Source organism: Hyperoodon ampullatus, assembly GCF_949752795.1.
Source record: "Hyperoodon ampullatus genome assembly, chromosome: X".
Lineage (NCBI taxonomy): Eukaryota > Metazoa > Chordata > Mammalia > Artiodactyla > Ziphiidae > Hyperoodon > Hyperoodon ampullatus.
Window position 1 is genome coordinate 124,920,001 of NC_136913.1, and position 21,217 is coordinate 124,941,217.

The following is a 21,217-nucleotide window of genomic DNA, read 5'->3' on the forward strand; positions in this document are numbered from 1 at the left end:
GATGCCTATAGATTTCAGGCAATCTCAATAAAAATTCTAGCAGATATTTTGTAGAAACTAACTAGCTGTTTATAAAATTCATATGGGAATGTAAAGTATGTAAAAATGCAAAAAAAAACTTTGAAAAAATACACACTATATGATATACTTTTTTCTTATATAATGTATATAGTTTGTCCCACCCTCAGTCCAAGAATTTAAGCCATAAGAAGATAAAGACTTTTGCCTATTTTGTTTTCTATATCCCAAACAAGAATTGTGCAGACATATAGTAGTTTTTTGACATTTGGTGAATAAATGAATGAATGAATGAAAGAATAAAATACAGAGTTATAGGAATATGTGTATTAACACTTGATCTATGAGAAGGATCACATTAAACATCAGCAGGGAAAAAATGGGCACCAAAAAATGGTGCTGAGAACATTGGTTATTCAAATGAGAAAAATACAAAATTGGATTCACACCATGCATTAAAAATTAATTCCACATGAGTTAAGGAAGTAAAGGGAAAAGAAAAAACTTTGAAACTCTTAGAAGAGACTGTATTAGAATATCCCTAGCACATCAAGATAGAGAATGATTTCTTAGATAAGATACAAAAAATACAAACTATAAAGAAGAATGATCATTTTGAAAAAATTCAAGTAAAAATTGCACATCAAAGAGAGAGTAAAGCCAAAGTGGTATGCACTAACTGCTGTCCACAGCAGTTTCTGTCCCAAATACAGGCTCTAGGCATTAGGTGCCAAGGATAGGATTCTAATGCCTATGTATAAACAAAAGAATTGGCAAATACGATTTGCAATTAAAAAAATTATCCCCAATTTTTCTGAGGATTAATAAAAATAACAACCTTATTAGAGTGCCAGTGTAATTATAAATTGGTGTAATCACCTTGGAAAATAATTTGCAATTTCTAGCACAGAGTATGACTCAGCAATTTCACTTGTAGAAAAACATGGAGAAATTCTTGCATACATGACCAAGGAGACATGAAGTTGGGTTTTTGTTGCAATTTCATTTCAAATGGGGAAAGTCAAAAGCAACGTGGGTACAGCTAGGAGAGCTGATGAATAATAAATCGTAGTATATTCCTGAGTCGAACTACCTACCCTCTTTTAAAGGGAATAAATTAGATCTACATCTATTCACTTGGATAAATCTAGAAAACTGTATTGAATGAGGGAGGCGAGGGAGTTACAGAAGGATATTACATTGAGAAAGAATGTGTATAAATTTTGAAAATACAAAAACATTTTATATTGTTATGAGCACAAAAATATCTGGTAAAATTGTAGAATTATTTATGCTGAGAGATACACATCAACTTCTTTTTTTTTAATTTGTATTTTTCTTTACTTAGAACGATACCAAATAAATGAAAAGCACCATAAGTGAAGATAGACACCATGGAAGAAAGAAGAAACTTCCTATGTACCTTTCTTTAACAGCACTTTTTTCCTATGCGTTGACCAAGGAGGTCTGAACTTTCATTTTTCACTGGCCCTGTCCCAGCTCTTGTTTGTTGAATGAAAGACTAAGTAAATAAATATTTTTAAATTAAGTTTTATTGGAGTATAGTTGCTTTACAATGTTGTGTTAGTTTCTACTGTACAGCAAAGTGAATCAGCTATACGTATACATATATCCCCTCTGTTTTGGATTTCCTTCCCATTTAGGTCACCACAGAGCACTGAGTAGTGTTCCCTGTGCTATACAGTAGGTTCTCATTAATTACCTATTTTACACATAGTATCAATAGTGTATATATGTCATTCCCAATCTCCCAATTCATCCCACCTCCCCCCTTTCCCCCTTGGTATCCATACATTTGATCTCTACATCTGTATCTCTATTTCTGCTTTGCAAATAAGATTATCTATACCATTTTTCTAGATTCCACATATATGTGTTAATACTACTACGCATATACCCAGAAAAAAACATAATTCAAAAAGACATATTCACCCCAATGTTCATGGGAGCACTATTTACAATAGTCAAGACATGGAAGCAACCTAAGTGTCCACCAACAGAGGAACGGATAAGGAAAATGTGGTTCATATATACAATGGAATATTACCTCAGCCATAAAAAGGAACGAAACTGGGTCATTTGTAGAGACGTGGATAGACCTAGAGACTGTCATACAGAGTGAAGTAAGTCAGAAAGAGAAAAACAAATATTGTACACATCAACTTCTGAATAGTATTTACCTCTAACAAGAGAAGAAAGATAATTGGATAGGAAAGGCATACAGAGGACACATCAACTGCTTTGGTAATATTTTATTATTTTAAAAAAGAAGATTTGGAGCAGATATGGTTTGATGTTATACTGTCATAAATCTAGTCTCTTATATTTGTATTTATTAAACAAGCAATATAGCATAGAGGTTAAAATCATGGGCTTTGGGACTAGACTGTCAAGAGATCGAATCTCAGTGGCAACATTTATTATCTGTGTGGTCTTGGGCATTTTATTTACTCTCTGATCCCTACTTTCCTTATCTGAGCACAGACTTCTTAAGTTTGTCCTGAGAGTAATGATATAAAGAACTTAGAACCTTGCCCAACACAGAGTATTATATGTATTATATATATATATATTATATGTATTATATGTGTTGTCTATTATTACTGTGTTTAATATGTTTGAAATAGTTCATAATACACAAAAGGGGAAAGCATGAAAAACAGCTTTGCAGTCAAACCAACAGTCTATTAGTCACAATTTCAAAGAATTAAGCAAAAACTAGTTAGAACACTAAGTGCTAATTGCCATGATAGAGGCTGGTCTCAGTTTAAAAAGGGGTAGAGAAGCATGAAAGCATGAAAAAGGTATAGATACAAAGAGGTTAAAAGTTCAGGGAAGTCTTTGTAAAGGAGATGATCACATTTTTGAGTTTTGAAAACCATAAGTGCAACCGCTACCCTGCTGAGGTTTCTCTCACTGCCTTGGAGAAATTCTTTCATACTTTTCATTTACTTTAAGTTCACTGATACAACACCAAAATGCAGTTACTATTTTCTAAACAACTTTATTTGTCCACCTCGAAGTCTAAAGTGACATCTGCCACACTCCTGTCTCAACATAAGAGAGACGTCAACATAAGAACTGACAGCTTGTCCGGGCAGAGGTAAAATATTGGGAAGACATTCAGTAAGGCCTCCACCCCTTCAGTGAAAGGGCCTCAGCTGGAAACATACTAAAAACCTTTAAGAAATGATCAAAGCAACCATGTGAATAGAATGACATTCATTTAAAAGGAGAATTACAAACACATAATCTTGAGCTGTTTGCTACAGAGGAGGATCTTGATCAAAACGCTTGAAGCAATGAGCATTACACTTACTTCACTGGCATGAAGAATAGGGAACAGTTTTGCAGAAAGAAAAAAATATAGACCAGCTGCTAACCTTATTCTTTTTTTTAAAATTTATTTATTTTTGGCTGCATTGGGTCTCCATTGCTGCACGCAGGCTTTCTCTAGTTGCAGCGAGTGGGGGGCCACTCTATACTGCAGTGCATGGACTTCTCATTGCGGTGCCTTCTCTTGTTGCACAGCATGGGCTCTAGGTGCGCAGGCTTCGGTAGTTGTGGTGCACGGGCCCTAGAACACAGGTTCAGTAGTTGTGGTGCACGGGCTTAGTTGCTCCGTGGCATGTGGGATCTTCCCGGACCAGGGCTCGAACCCATGTCCCCTGCATTGGCAGGCGGACTCTCAACCACTGTGCCACCAGAGAAGCCATAACCTTATTCTTTATTCCTCTTAATTTAATAATCTTTATTTCTCAAATTTAATTTATGCTTTGAAAATATATTGAACAAAAAAAATCCATTTTTTGAGAGCAATGACCACCAACTACAAAGCTAGAGGGTCAAACCCTTTGGATGTATATGCCCAAGTGTGTATACAAATGTATGTATGAGAAAGATGCTGCTTCATCATACAGGCAGCATTCCATTGTTTTCTCAAAGCTGGTTTATGAATAGGTTTTGAGGGATGCAAAATGTAAATTACCATGGAAAGAATGTTCCAGATGAAGGATCGTTTCCCAAGCAGGCCAACAAAAACCAAATACTCCTTTTCTTTTTAATGAATGAAACAAACCATAATCTATAAACTTCTTGAAGGTGAGAAGTCAGAGTGGAAATGACATTGCACTTGGAATCAGAAAACTAGTATTCAGATCCTGAATCTTTACAACACTGGTGAATACCAATTCCTTTATTTGAAAAAGAGTCCAGGAAATTGAACAATCCCAGGTTTCTCTTCCCATTGTTTGTAAATGTGTTGTAAATTGTGTGTAAGTGTGGTATGGATGAAAAATGTTGCCTGCCATATCAGCAAAAAAAGGATGGTGTGGCAATCAAGCCATCAGCCACTATCCCCACCCCGATGGTGAGCCCTGACGGAACTCAGGATGGAGACAAATGGGCTGCCCACTGCCAAGCCCTCAGCCACTGCAGCCACCCCCAACGGTGTACCCTAACGGGGCTCAGGATGGGAAAGAACAGGATACTGGCCCTAGATAGCTAAGGTGCGTATCAAAGGAAAGATTCCAATAAGCCCAAGCGCTAAATTCATTAACTTGACATGTCTGGTTTTCTTTAATTAACAGTAATCTTTTGATGTTCTGACTACCCGGATTTTGTTGCTCTTTGGAGCAGTTCTCAACTTCTAGGTTGTGCTTGTTTCTTCAGTTGACAGTGGTCAAGACTGGAAATGAACTTAGCAAGCACTAGCAAGGATGGTAACTGGCTGGATGAAGGAGGTAAGGGAGTAGAAAAAAGGAGGTTGGCAGCTATGTATGAGCAATACCAAGGCAGTAGCAGGATTTAAATCATGACTCCACCACTAACCAGCTCAGTGACTTTGGACTAATCACTGAATGTTCCAAAGCTTCAATTTCTTCATGTAAAATGGGCGTTATAATAGTTTCTATCCCGAAGAGTTGGATTAAATGACAAAATTCATGTAAATTACTTAGCAATATTACCTGGAAAATAGTAATTACAGTACATATTATCAAACAGTTTATGTTATACTCTATTAATATTATTGGAAATACTTTAGTAAGAATTTTACTATATTCAAAGGGAAATAACTATACTAAAGCTTCCCACTTTGGCACAGGTTGTCTGAAGAAATTCTTGTCTTCTTTCAACTAGTCCCTAGGAAATCAATCTTTTGATACTCCCTGACACGTAGATTTAGCATGATTATCTAAATAAGATATTCCAAAACATTTGATATGTTTTACCCTTCAATATCTCTGGACCATGGAAGTCTCCAGTGCTCCCAGAATTCATAGCCTTGGAGTTAAAGGGTCAAAATGATACAGGTCTCATCATAAAATTGTCAGGGTTAGCAAGAAATCTTAGATCAGTGCTATTACCTGATTGATCAGTTTATCTAGTGCAATCCTGCCCTTGGAGAGAGGTTGATATTTTCATGATTTAAAAAGAAATAATGAGGGCTTCAGGTTTAAAATGATGATTGTTCAGCAGCCCCTGATACAGCTTTTCTAACCCCTTACAAAAAAAGACATAGACAAAAGATGAAATCTCACAGTATCATTAAGTACTAGGAGTTACAGTAACATATAGAGAAAATTCAGTAAATGTTTCTAGTAACTCCTAAACTAAATTGAAGAAAGTAATTGTGAAGCTTAAGAAGTAACCCCACAATCTCCCAATAAACTGATACTCTCGTCATCTCCTTTTTACTAAAAAGGACAGAGGCTCAGAGAGGTGAAATAACTTGCTCAAAGTCACACAGCCACTAGATGGCAGAACCCACCTTTTTCAGCCTTGAGACATTGCTGAGTTCTAAACTATTATAGTGAGTGTTCTGCTTGGATATCTAAAGGCATCTTAAACTTAATATGACCAAATTAAAGTCCTGATCCTGTGACCACCTAGAGGGATGGGATAGGGAGGGTGGGAGGGAGACACAAGAGGGAGGGGATATGGGGATATATGTATACTTATAGCTGATTCACTTTGTTATACAGCAGAAACTAACACACCATTGTAAAGCAATTATACTCCCATAAAGATGTTAAAAAAAGTCCTGATCCTGCCACTCCTCTCCTTATTGCTAAAACCTGCTTCAGACCTAGTCATAAGTATCTCTGTAAATGATATCATCATCCACCCAGTGGATCAAACCAAACAAAATACATCAAAAAGTCTAGAACTCAGTCTTGACTCATGTCTCTCTCTCACCTGGCACATCCAACTTCTCATCTGTTCATGTCTGTCAATTCTTCCTCCACAATATAGCTTAAAGCCTACCATTTTCCCTCCATCTCCAGTTCTACCACACTTGCCTGAGCTAGCACCATCATCTCCCTACTGAATTATTGCAAAAGCTTCTCAAATGATCTCCCTGATTCCACTCTTGTCTCTACATACAACTTGAATAATGCTTTCATAATATTCTCATCCATATAACCACTGAATGGTTTTCCATGGTTCTTACAATAAAACACAAAGTCATTAAGGGACCAACAAGGCCCTCCATGGCCTGGTTCCTATATACCTTTCTGACCTTATCTCCAACTGCTCTCCTCATGAACCAGGTTATAGCAACACTGACCCTCTTTTGCTTCCTTAAACCTGCCAACATGTTCCTGTCTTTGAACATGCTGTTGGCAATATCTGGACGTCTCTGAACCAGATCTTTACAAAGTTCTTTCATGATTGTCATTCAGATCAGCTCAAACCCCACCTTAATGAACCCTTCCCTGACCATTTACTTTATCTCCTGTCTCCATTCCATTACCTTCTGTGATATCACTTAAATGTGTTTTCTTCAAAGCAGTTATCATTATTAGAAATCATCTTGCTCACTTATTTGTTTTGCGGAAAGAGATGAAGACCAGCCAAATGAGAAAAGCAAAGGCTACTTATTCAGAGCTTAGTATAAGCGAGGGAGTCAGCCACCATCATTCGTGTTTTGTCAGAGACTGAAAGTCAGAGAGAGGAGTGGGAAAGCTTTGTAGTGGCAAAAATGGCAGACTTCTGGTATGACCTGATTGGAAGCTGTTGGCATGGGGAAGCTGCTGGATGGTAACCTGAAGCCAGGCATGTTATGTGATTGATGATGGGTATATATTTGGTCTTCTCTGGTTGGTCCTAAGTTGGAAGTAGAGGCAAAATAAGGGAACTTGTCAGTTAATTAGTCAAGTCTTGGACACTTGGGGTCAATTACTAGAGACAGCAGCCTGACTTCCTACCAGTCACACTTACAGCAGGCTGGCTTCCTGGGCTGTTTATTGTAGATAAGGAGCTGGTTCCTATGCAAGTTGCTCCATATTAAGGGTCAAAATTCTACTTTTATATATGGTTTGGCAATTGTCCATCAGTAATATCAGTTTATCAGTTTCCTGATCATATATGTCTCCCAAATGGAATTTAAACTTCAGGAGAGCAAGTCCCTTGTCTATCTTCTTCAATAAGGGCTCCTTAGTGACTAAAACACTGCCTGGCACAGAGTAGGTGTTCAACATATATTTGATAAATGAATGATTGAAAGGTTAACTGAGTGCACAAATGCTTTATTACTATACAGGCAGACCTTGGCGATATCTCGGGTTCAGTTCCAGACCACCACAATAAAGCTAATATTGCAATAAAGTCAGTCACCTGAATTTTTTGCTTTCCCAGTGCATATAAAAGTTATGTTTGTACTATACTGTAGTCTATTAAGTGTACAATAGCATTATGTCTAAAATAGTAATGTGCATATCTTAACTAAAAAGTACAAAACAAAAAACAATTACAATGGTAACATCAAAGATCACTGATCACAGATTACATAACAAATATAATAATAATGAAAAGGTTTGAAATATTGCAAGAGTTAACAAAATGTGACACAGAAATGAAATAAGCAAATGCTGTTGGAAAAATGTCAATGATAGACTGTTCCACACAGAGTTGCCATAAATCTTCAATTTGTAAAAAACACAAAATCTGCCAAGTGCAATAAAGTGAAGCACAATAAAACGAAGCTTTCCTGTATATTTATTGCTTCTGAAAGCTAAAAGCAAAATGAAAAGATATAAGTACAGAACTTTCTTTTTGGCCAGCATGACTGGCTGATTTTGTTGATGTATTGATCTGATATAACTCAAGTACACCGATTAGGTTCCAGTGGAATAATCTCCTTACCTTTAAAAAGAACACCAAATTCTATCATGAATTTTTCATCAGGGTAGAAGATGTACAATATTAATGGCAACTCTTAACAATAAATGAGTATTTTGGCACAGACTAGGGTAGTGGCCTTCTTGTCAGTGGCTGTGAGAGAAGACAAACTTGTCATGATGAGTCCATTCATGATTTGATAGACTTGAAAAAGGAAGATAAGAAGCCAGGCTAAAAATTCCAGATAAACTGCAGCTTCTTCAATCTGAGGTGTGGTGCAGTGTCTGCTTTATAGCACCGCATTCTCTTATTAAAAGATTTGCATTGGGCTTCCCTGGTGGTGCAGTGGTTGAGAGTCCGCCTGCTGATGCAGGGGAGACGGGTTCGTGCCCCGGTCCGGGAAGATCCCACATGCCGCGGAGCGGCTGGGCCCGTGAGCCGTGGCCGCTGAGCCTGCGCGTCCGGAGCCTGTGCTCCGCAATGGGAGTGACCACAGCAGTGAGAGGCCCACGTACCGTGAAAAAAAAAAAAAAAGATTTGCATTATATAATTAAGCCCGATTGGCCCAAACTCTGTTACCTACTATTCCAAACTGAACTTCAGTTCACACAAAGAATAATAATTTAACTACATACACAGAACACAAGAGGCAGAAGGGAAGGAAAGAAAGAGACAGAGAGACAGAAAACATTAGAATGGTAACAGCAGTTTGATATGGGAAAAGCCACCTAGCACCTAGAAGAAGAGAGAGAGATATGAATGGGTCACAGTTGCCAAACATAGTTATCCTTAAAGAACTCATGCTCCAGTGAAGAGCACAGCCATGTAAACAGGTCATAGAAAGCAGCTAAGAGAAGCTGTACTTAAATGCTCTGAGGGTTCCAGGGGTGGAATTGAGGAGATTCATTCTTGGCATTCAATTCCCATATTGTTCTTCTTTTTGTTTTATATATAGATTTATTTATTTATTTATTTTTGGCTGTGCTGGGTCTTCACTGCTGCGCGCAGGCTGTCTCTAGTTGTGGCGAGCAGGGACTCTTTGTTGCGGTGAGCAGGCTTCTCACTGCGGTGGCTTCTCTTGTTGCAGAGCACGGGCTCTAGGCACGCGGGCTCTAGAGTGCAGGCTCAGTAGTTGTGGCGCATGGGCTTAGTTGCTCGGCGGCATGTGGGATCTTCCCGGACGAGGGCTTGAACCCATGTCTCCTGCATTGGCAGGTGGATTCTTAACCACTGTGCCACCAGGGAAGTGCCTCCCATATTGTTCTTTTGTGCCAACAGTAAGAAGGGGATTTTCCCAGAGCCATTCAAATTCTTCTGCCCAATTGCCCATGGGATCTATAGCAAATCTGGCAGTAGAATAATAATAATAAGTAACAACAGCTAGCATTCATTGAATGCTTATAAAAGGCCAATCACATTGCAAAAGTTAGTTCATTTAATCCTCACAACATCACTGTGAGTCAGGTATTATCCCTGAGTTATAGACAGGGGAAGTGAGGCTCAGATGGGGTTATGTGCAGGGTCCAAGGTCAAACAGCTTAGGAGCAGAGCCCTGATTTGAACCCATATTTGACAGACTAAAGAGAATCACTCTATTAAACTGCCTCTCACCTCATCTACTGATCAGGCTGAGGCCAGCACAGCTCTATTAGGCTCCCTACTCAGGTGCACCAGGCTAAGGTGGTAGAACAAGGGAAAGATACCAGAGAACATCTTCCTCTCCTATCAGGGAATATCTTAAGACAGCATTTGCTTTGATTGTTCAGATATGCCAAACATGGTTTCACAGGTTCAATAGCAGGTCTGGGCCTGAAAGCCAGGGCTAAGATGACTACAATGATATCTCTTTGGAATGTTTTTAGAATAAATGAAACTGTGTAATACCTTAGTCTTGTCCAAGAGACTGGTTTTATTCCAAAGCTGCTGACTTTTTAAAACACAGTTTTGGTTGATGGGACTAAACAAGCACTCACAATTCCAAGGACTTCTGGTTTAGATGTAAACTAATGAAACTTTTCTAAGAGACAATTCGTCGAAGTATATTGAAGGCTCTAAGAACTCTGACATATAGTTTTTAGGAGATGATGCCAAGAAAATGGAAAAAGAACATATGGAATATATATGATGGAATACTAGACAACTGTTCAAAGTCTTGCTTTGAGGGGACTATTTAAGAATATGAACATATGTTCATGCTGTGGTGCTAAGTTTTAAAACGCTAAAGGATGGTATGTAAACAAGAATCCAATTTTCAAAGATATTAATAACATTGATAGTAGATAGTTTACAAGGCAGCCAAAGGTAGAGGAAAGAAAAAACTGTAAAGGGAATGAAAGAAAAAAGGTAAAACATTGCCATGTCAGAACTGGACAGCTAGGAGTCAGCTGGAAATTTTATTTTTTTCTCTCCTGAACTCAAAATTCCAGCCCACACCCAGGTGGAGGATGCAGTCAAGGCACGTGCCTGGAGGTCTATGTTAACACTGTACTGCATTGAGAGCAGCCATATCTCAGCCCGCCATGTTCCTTGAGTAGAGCATCATGCTGGCATTATAATTTGGAATCCTAATATCTATTACATTATTTTAAAGTGCTCATTTAGTTTATAGTGCAGCAATTTATAAAATGTGTTATCACACAACAGCTGTCCATTCATTTCCAAAAAAACTACACATTAATGGGCATTAATTAATTTCAGGATGCTAAGTGATATGGAATATGGTTAAATATGGGCCTTCTCTCGTAGTCTCACATCCATCTAGTCACAAAATACACTTTAATGTCATTGCTGAAACTAAGCTTATAGAATATGGTAATAGGTTGGCATAATTAATGGAAATACTAGTTTAACAGTTATATCAAATAGATTCCTTATGAAATGGCATAATTATTGCACCAAAGGCCAACACTCTCTCACTAAAACAAATTACTTTTGGGGGGAATAATTCATTGACCATTAAATAGCAATAATGCAGAAATATGTAACAATATCTATAAAAGACATTTTACTGGCAATATGCATAATGCAAAGTCTATTGGCTCAGGGCAGATGCTCTGTAATAATTGGAATTTTTATCTTCTACAGTAAATAGTTTCTAGGTTATCTATGAAATCAGATCTGAATTTTAAATACATATAATGAATTTATAGTTAATTCAGCTTGACTACTGAAAATAAGTCCCTGATTTTTAAAAAAGACATGTTCTTACTAGCCAATGTCCATTATACTCCAAAACATAGCATATGAGTTTGCAAGTAGTAGATAAGACAGGGTTTTCAGATTATGATGATAAAAAGCAACACTTCTGTAGAAGAGTTAAAGTACTGGAAGACTGAGGGGGTGAGGGGAAAAGTCCCTAAAAGAACTATGTATAAACCTTGCAAGGAAAAATAAAATCAAGGGAATGATAGCTCTTCTGGTAGGTGGACCTCCTAGGCAAGACAGTAAAAGTGTTCTGCAGGAATCTATAAGTCATACACCTTGAGAAAATAATGGATGCAATAGAAGAATCTAGTGAGTTCAGAAATAATATGGAAGTTCTTCCTGACAATTGACTGTGCATTGATGGTTGTGTATTTCGAGGAAAAGGATAATAATTTATCATCTCTAATACTGAATGGAAAAAGTGCTCATTGGACGTTGAACAGACAACAAGGAAAGACAAAAATATTTATGCAGAAGAGATTTTTACCACTGAATCTCCTTACCAAGAGATTCATGTGTCTTGCATCTCACCTTGGCAGCACCTGAACCTGTACTCTGTACCTCTTGGTTTCTGTAGTGGGGCTGCTCTGATGCTGTAGTGCAAGACATCTGTACTCATACATGCACAATTGGAAGTGTGAGAGTGTTCACATTTCATGGGTGGAGTTGCTAGATTTCACAAATAAAAATACATGAGACCCAGTTAAATTTGAATTTCAGATAAACCGTGAATAACTGTTTAGTGTAAGTATGCCCCATGCAATATCTGGGACACACTTATACTAAAAAAAATGTTTTTTAATCCAAAATTCAAATTTAACTAGGTGTCCTGCATTTTATACACCAATTTTTTTAAAAAAATTTTATTGAACTGTAGTTAATTTACAGTGCTGTGTTAGTTTCAAGTGTACAGCAAAGTGATTCAGTTATACATATATATATATATATATATACTGAATATACATATATATATTCTTTCTCAGATTATTTTTCCATTTAGTTCATTACAAGATATTGAATATAGTTCCCTGTGCTATACAGTAGGTCCTTGCTGTTTACCTATTTTATATATAGTAGTGTGCTATATGCCAATCTTGCCTGTGTATTAACACTTGCCCAGTTCAAGAAACTGGCTTTGAAGCAATACTCCCTTTTCTGTCTTATGGGTGAAAAATTCTGAGACGTATTCTACACAGCAACTTGGAAGATCCTGGTGGGATGAAGCTACAGTTGCCCCCAACCATAACTAGCTCAATATCATATGCCTATACTATTTTCCTTCTTTCCCAGTTCACACTCACTGAATTCCCATTCTTTTTCCCCGGGATCACATCCTTAAATAAACAGCCTGCACAAAAGCTTCTCTCTCATGCTCTTTTTTTCTGGGAAAACTCAGGCTAAAAAGGTACTGGTGAATCTAGGAAGTTGTAGTAATCTTAGAGCTAGAATGAACCACTTTACTAATGTGAAAATTAATTTATATCGAGTTCAGTTGCATTGCCTAAGGTCTCACTGCTCAGTAGAGAAAGATCTGAAACTTGAACTGGGTCTTGACTTCCATTCAATGCTCTTCAACTAGAAGACTCTGCCTATCTTTATTTCACACTACTGTTTTTAAGAAAAATCAATTTAATGTTTATGTAAAAATGATATAGTAGCAGCATCAAGAATGAAAAGCACAGATTCTTTCATTTTCTAGCAAAAAAAAAACCTCACCACACAAAACAACTAACAGTGGCAATTAGAAACACATTATTTGGGCTTCCCTGGTGGTGCAGTGGTTAAGAATCTGCCTGCCAATGCAGGGCACACAGGTTCAAGACCTGGTCACGGAAGATCCCACATGCCACAGAGCAACTAAGCCCATGTGCCACAACTATTGAGCCTGCACTCTAGAGCCCACGTGCCACAACTACTGAAGCCCATGTGCCCAGAGCCCGCGCTCCGCAACAAGAGAAGCCACCACAAATGAGAAGCCCACACACCACAACAAAGAGTAGCCCCCACTTGCTGCAACTAGAGAAAGCCCACGCACAGCAACAAAGACCCAAAGCAGCCAAAAAATAAATAAATAAAATAAATGAAAAAAAGTAAAAAAAAAAAAAGAAAAGAAAAAGGAAACTGGATACTCTTTAAAAAATAATAAATTAAAAAAATAAAATGTCATCTAGATGTTCTTGTCTTCTCATCAAGAGATGATCCAGGGCTTCCCTGGTGGCACAGTGGTTGAGAGTCCGCCTGCCAATGCAGGGGACACGGGTTCGGGCCACAGTCCGGGAAGATCCCACATGCCGCGGAGTGGCTGGGCCCATGAGCCATGGCCGCTGAGCCTGCGCGTCCGGAGCCTGTGCTCCACAGCATAGTATTTCCCCCTGCCAGGAGAGTAAACATAAAGGACCATATTTTCAAATAGCTTAGCTAATTTAAAGACACATCAATTTTCATGTGTGAAATGAGTGCAGTAATTGAATGTATGACGAAATATGCATGAAAATGTAGATACACATTTGTAGTGTAGATTTAAGGGAGATGTAAGAAAATTTAGCAAAATCTTATACATTTTCATTAACTATTTGAAAAATGTGTGGACTTTTCTGCCTCAAAGAAACACCAGCAGTATTAAAAGATAAAGCTGAGATTTTATGTATTAACTTGTAAACGTGTGCAGGATTTTCACTTCGCTTCAGAATTCCTTCCAAAACTGGTGAAAAATATTAAAGTATAGCCATATTTATGGATATGTAGGTATAGATAGAAGGCTGTATACAGGAGAGTGAAAAGTCCAGAAATGCTCTGATATGAGTAGCAGTGGGGATAACGTGGGATATACAGACCAGAGGAGGAAAGACTTGGCAGGTACAAACAGTTGGCTTCTAATATCTGAAAAGGTGATTAAGACATCACTATACTAATTCTATTAGATCCCAAGAGCAGAACAGGTCAAAAAGGTGTTGTTCCAGAGATCAGAGCATAATTCAGTAAGAGAAAGGGTCGAAGAACTTTCTACCAATTAGAGTTGTCTGAAAATGGAATAGGCTGCCTTGTAAGGCAATCCCTCCTCTATCAGAAGTGGTCAAGGAAAAAGACAGGTTGGTTAATCATCAGGAATGCTGTTTAAATGGGTTGGTATTGTTTGATGTTTTGTGCTTTTTAAAATTATTAATCAATGTTAAATGTCAATTATATTTCAATAGAGCTGGAAAAAATAAAAGAAAAAAATAAAGTTGATGAACTAAAAAGAAAATATTAATATATTTTGTAGTTTTTACTATACTCGCTATAACTTTTTGTTGTTGTTGAAATAAATTTCATTGCCAGAGCCATTGAATATTAACTATAAATTTTAGGTTGCAAATAACAGGCAAATTCCAAAGCAATTAAATATAAAAAGGAAAATGTGAAGGGAACACTCTAATATAAATGGAACATTAGTCACTTCTCATTTTTCAAGATTAGAACCCTCTGGTGTGCGCAGTTCAAATTTTCACCCTCAACTACAAGTCTATGTACAGTTTATGATCCTCTTTTTCATCCTCCCAAAGAGAAAGAAAATGAGGAACAGCTATATTCTGGTGCATAAGGAATCAGAACAATTTCATGAAAACTAATAGCAAAATGCAGTAAGGACTCAGGAAGAACTGGGACTTGGTCTGCTTGGGAGAGATGGCCATCGGATGAGTCACAAGTTGTTTTCAACCATTTCACTTAACCAGACCAAATTAGAATTTCCCTATCCAAATTTGAAAATCAGAGGATAATGTGACTGGTCCAGCCTGGTCAGATGGCTCTTCCTGGTCTAAACAGCAATGGCTGGAGGCTAGGCTCTTCTGCTACAGACCTGGTGGATGGGGGCCCATTCCACTGAATCAAGTGGCATTTCTAAAGAAGATGATGGCATTTCTAAAGAAGATAATTTCTAAATAATTATACAAATACAAGTAAAGCATGAAAATTTTTATTTTAAATACCTTTAAACATGCTAAAAATATGTTTATTTTTAAACATGTTTAAAAATAAACATGTTAAAGACATGTTTATTTCAGGTCTGTTGTCAAAAATTGAAAGTTATTTTAAAAAGATCAACAATGCTTAAGCATGCTAATTGTTTATCTTGGAGATGTTTTGAAATTTAAGGATTGGAAGAACTTTGAAAGTGTGTAAAGCAAAGCGACAGGCTTGATTCCCTATCAACAGGGAAAGAACTGGGCTGGCACTCATCTTTCTACATACTGCATTTCCTCCTAATTGGGAAGGAAACACGACTTTAATGTCCTATTAGGCTAATATCATTTTATAACCATTTAGAAAATACTTTTAGAACTGGCAAGTTAATAACCATGAAACAACAGAGACATGAAATGTTAGCAAGTAACAGGACTTGGTTTCCAACATATATCAGAATTCTGGCATATAAGTAAATAAGCTACACTTCCCAGTTTAAAATCCATTCCCCAAATCAGACATAGCCAACATATTTTCCTATTGACTCTAAAGCAAGAGCAACACTCAATTTTCTTACACATCGTATTCTTCATAATTGGCTCTAAATGGTTGGGTATTATCCAAAGTAAAACTAGCCCACAAAACATAATCTAAAAATTTGGTAATGATTGCAAAGAGCACTTGCAAATGTCAGAAATGTTTGGAATAAAAGCTGTGTCTGAGTCTCTTGCCATTTCCCAGACCTGAGCTGCTGCTGACTATGTTCCACACCTGGGGCCTGAGCTGTAGTTGATACTCATCCCTGGGACCACTCTGCCACTGCATCCTGCCCCGGAGGCCCAGGACACCGCTGCAACCTGGCAGCCTTAGTTTTGTGCCGCTGCTGTGTCTAACCTCCCTCGGGGCCTGAGTCACTCAGATCCTGGCTCCATGGGTGATGTGCACATGTCCACACTTCAGACATTGGTGCCACCACCAGAGCAGGTGCACCAGTGCCCCAGGCCCCAGGTGCTGAGCTAGTTCCATGTAGTGCTGAGCCCAGGACCTCGGCTCTCCCGTCACTATGAATGCCTACACCCCAAACACCAGCGCCACTGCCACCACAAGAATGCCAGCAAACCATCTATCTGATAAAGAGTTACTATCTAAAATATGTAAGGAACTCATACAACTCAATAGCAAAAAACGAAAAAAATTATAAAATGGGCAAAGGAAGAGTATAGACATTTCCCTAAGGGAGATTTACAAATGGCCAACAGGCACATGAAAAGGTGCTCAATATCCCTAATCATCAGGGAAATGCAAATCAAAACCACTATGAGATATCACCTCACACCTGTCAAAATGGCTATCATCAAAATGATAAGAGATAACAAATGTTGAGAGGATGTGGAGAAAAGGGAACACTTGTGCATTGGTGGTGGGAATGTAAACTGGTGCAGCCACTATGGAAAACAGTATAGAGCTTCTCAAAAATTTAAAAATAGAACTAGCATATGATCTAGAAATCCCACTTATTGGTATATATCCAAAGGAAGTGAAATCAGTATCTCAAGGAGATATTTACACTCCCATGTTCATTGCAATAGCCAAGATATGGAAACAATCTGTCACTGAAGTTCTAATATTTATAGCTAAATAGAGGGGACTTCCCTGGCGGCACAGTGCTTAAGAATCCGCCTGCCAATGCAGGGGACACGGGTTCGAGCCCTGGTCTGGGAAGATCCCACATGCTGCGGAGCAACTAAACCCGTGCACCACAGCTACTGAGCCTGGACTCTAGAGCCCATGAGCCACAACTACTGAGCCCATGTGCCACAACTACTGAATCCTGCACGCCTAGAGCCAGTGCTCTGCAACTAAAGAAGTGATCGCAATGAGAAGCCCGCGCACCACAACGAAGAGTAGCTCCCGCTCGCCGCAACTAGAGAAAGCCCGTGTACAGCAACGAAAACCCAACGCAGCCAAAAATAAATAAATAAATAAATCTAAATAGATAGAGAGATATTTACAATTTCTTTATCTATATATGTATGCCAGACACACAGAAAGAGAAATACTTCATGGTATTATTTGTATGTGAAATCTAAGAAAGACAAACTTAGAAAAACAGAGAGTAGAATGGTGGTTGCCAGTGGCTGGGGGGTGGAGGAAATGGGGATACGGTGGTCACAGGGTACAAAATTTTAGTTAGAAGATGAATAAATACTAGACATCTAATATACAACATGGTAACTGTAGTAAATAATTATGTATTGTATACTTGAAATTTGCTAAAAGAGTGGATCTTAAGTGTTCTCAACATACACACACACTAAATGGTAACTATGTGAGGTGATGGATACGTTAATTACCTTGATTGTAGTAACTATTACTTACGGTACACTTATATTAAAACACCATGTTGTACACCTTAAATATATACAATTTTTGTCAATATATCTTTAAAAATTTAAATGACACAGCCAAAAAAATTTTTAAGCTTTGTATGTAGTCAAGTTCCCAAGAAGCAGAGTCTGAGGTGGGTATTCTTGTTCAAGTGATTTCTTGTGGGGTGAGGTGCTCTCAGAAGAAGGGATGTGAGGGAAGTAGGATAATAAAGGGGAAGGGAAGTTCAGCAAGAATGTAGTTTCAGCTACAGACTGGCCCCATCTGACACCATGGAGAAGTTCCAGAGTCCAAATTCCATCACAGATTTGGTCCCGTGAGGCAGAAATCTTAGATAGCTTATGAATAGAAAATCACCCAGTTTCAATTTTTTTAAGTATTTTAAGTGAGTCTAAAAATCTTTCACCAAGATGACACAGAGCTTCTCCTGACTCCATCACATTCACTCTACCCATTCAATCGATAAACAGCTGAAGGATAATGTGGTTGATGTAAACCCGCTTTGTCATTAGACAACATCTGGAAGAGCTCTCTAGAGATATTTTTAAAGTTAACCTCTTACCTATCAAGACCTATTTACATATATCTGCAATCTACTTTCAGACATTAAATGTGAACAAACATTGCTTAATGAATTAAACTCCAATACAATTGCTTTCACTCTACCCTCAAATCAATTAACCTGCTTATAGAGAGAAACCCACCCAGAGTATTTTTAATAGATAAAAGAAGAAGATAAAAAGAGAAAATCATTGTCTATTAAAATGAAAGGAAAATAAACTAATATTTACTGAGCACCAACTCTGTATATCCCAGGCACTAGGTGAGGGACTTTGTGTATCTCATCTCACTCAAAAGTCGCAGGAATCCTTTGAGGTAGATATCATCATCATCTTAATTTTGCAGATGTGTAAACTGAATCTGAGGATAGATAACTTGTACATCTCAGGATAGATAACTTGTAGATAGATACAAGCAGCAGAGCCCAAATTTGCATCCAGATGTGTCTCATTCCAAAGACTTCACCCTTTCCACTAAGCCACTAGCTCTTAAAGATGGTTCCCGAACCAGCAGCAACAACACCATCAGGAACCTGCAGAATCAGAAACTCTGGATATGGGGACCAGCAATCATTCATTATTCATGAAATATTTTTTGAGTGCGTACTCTATCCCAAACACTGTTCTAGGTGCTAGATGCTAGGGGCTGGGTGTATTCCCTTGAAGAACTCAGGCAAGGTCTCTGTCTTCATGAAGCTTACATCTGCAGCTGCAAACATTAAGTATTGATATATACATATATACGTATAAATGTAATACATATATACTCACATGTATAGTGTTTGTGTGTGTGTGTACATATGTGTGTATATGTACTTATGTGTGTGTATACATACATGCATATATAACACATATATATGTATAACTCATAAGGAGAGCACTGTACAATTCTCAAGATTCAAAAAGCACATTTGCATTAATTAAGTCATTAACTATTCATAATAACTCTGAAAATTAGATAGAATAGGTATTGTTATCACCACTTTATTGATGAGAAAAGGTACTTAGATCATAATAGTACTTTCCATTGAGCACTTACTATGTATCAGGCACTGTGCTATGCACTTTATATGTATTAGCTAATTTGCTCCTCACAACAACCTCATGGAGTAGCTAGTTATCAGTTTCCATTTAAAATGCAAAAACTGAGACAGCTGGGAAGTAGACGAGTCAGGCTCAGAAACCAAATATTTCTGATTCATGAGCCTATGCTATTATGATAAACTCTCTCCAGAAGAGTTAATTGTTTGTTTAAGGCTAAAATATGTGTATTTACCTATTTCTCACCTTAAATGGGAAATAATTTAAGCCAGGAAGAAAAAAATAAAATATAACAAGAGAGCATAGATTAAAAGCATGGATGAAAGAGGAGAGAATATCTAGAATCAGGATATAAAATGGGTTAAGGTTCATAATAAGAAGTGCATGTCATAATGGACTTTATTTTGCCTTATGTGGGTCATCACCTTCGCTCTAAGCTCTCCATAAGTCACTGTAAAAAAGGGAAATTCAGCCAGCTAAGTTCATAGTACCCAGATCAATTGTTCAGAACTGCATCTGCACTTGACACTGAGATCAGATAAGAATTTCTCTCGAGTGTTCCCACAGATGATACACTGCCAGTTAACAAACATCCTCACAATACATGAAACAAGAGTTTCCAAGGGCTACTTCTTTGGGGCCTCTCCTATAAAATGAAATCCCCAAAGGGAACCTCAGTGAAAACAGATCTGTGGTGAGCTCTGACAAAATGAGCCAGGTAATTAGCTCCTCACTGGTTTAATTTAATTATGGCACCTTCTTTAGTATATCTTGAGCAATAGTGGGAATATATATCCTCAAAATAGTTCTTGTCAAGTACTGCTCCTCTCAACCAATTTTCTGGTGTATATTGGGCAGCGATGATTTTAACATCATATTTCTTGACATGTGTTCTGAATGTAGCTCCTTTATTTTGACAGTTAACTACCTCATTTGCCGTAACCAATAGTTGAGCATAGAGGTGACAGCATGTAAGGCCTATCAGTTCGTTAACAAATACTTTTCCTAAATACAGTGTTTTCTCCTGACTCAACTCAAGATCTTGGGGAAAAAGACACCTATCATAGTACTTTTTTATACAAGTCTCCTGAAAGACATTTCCTGTGTGAAAGCACTCTTCCTCAGCAACTCCAGGTAAGGCATCTTCAGACACTTCCACCAAATGTGGCGTTCAAGTTCCCTAAAACGGTTAGCTCCTCCATGGGGTATGTGGAATAATGAAGCATTGTGAAAGACTTCAGAACACATCACCCCAAAATATGCCACTCTAGCATATTAACTATTTTGAGTTAAAAGCCCTTGAAAAGCAGCAAATACCAAAAGAACACTCTGACCTTCCTTCTTTTTCTTAAAAGCAAGAGATGAGACTACCCTGTGAAAGATGTCCTCCCTACAACAGAAGGAATGTGACATTTTTATCACCACGGATTAGAAGCTGAGGTCGAAAAAAATCTGCTCAAACATACCTTGTTGAACTAACCTTTATCTTCCTAGTTACTTCTCCCCCAAATTAACTACCCTAGCCTAAACCCTTTGCCTTGTCGGGTCTACACAATTTATTCTCCTTGTCCAGCTCAGTATATAGCATTCAACCCTAACTGCTTCTTTAGGTCTTCATTTTTCTGCTGAAGACTCTCATAAACATATAAAAAATAATTAAAACTTGTTATGCTTTTCTCCTGTTTATCTGTCTTATGTCAGCTTAATTCTTAGGTCCAGTCAGAGATCTTAAGAGGGTAGTGGAGAAACTTTTCCTCCCCTACAATGTAAAGACCTTAAAAATGAAACCATATGTCCAAACTTGTCATGTGTCCGTCCCATAGCAGGGAAAATGTAATTCTTAAGAAAAGCATGCCCAACTCGCAAAGGTATAAGATCACAGAGATCAAAAGATATGGAGCCAAGACTTGAATCTTATT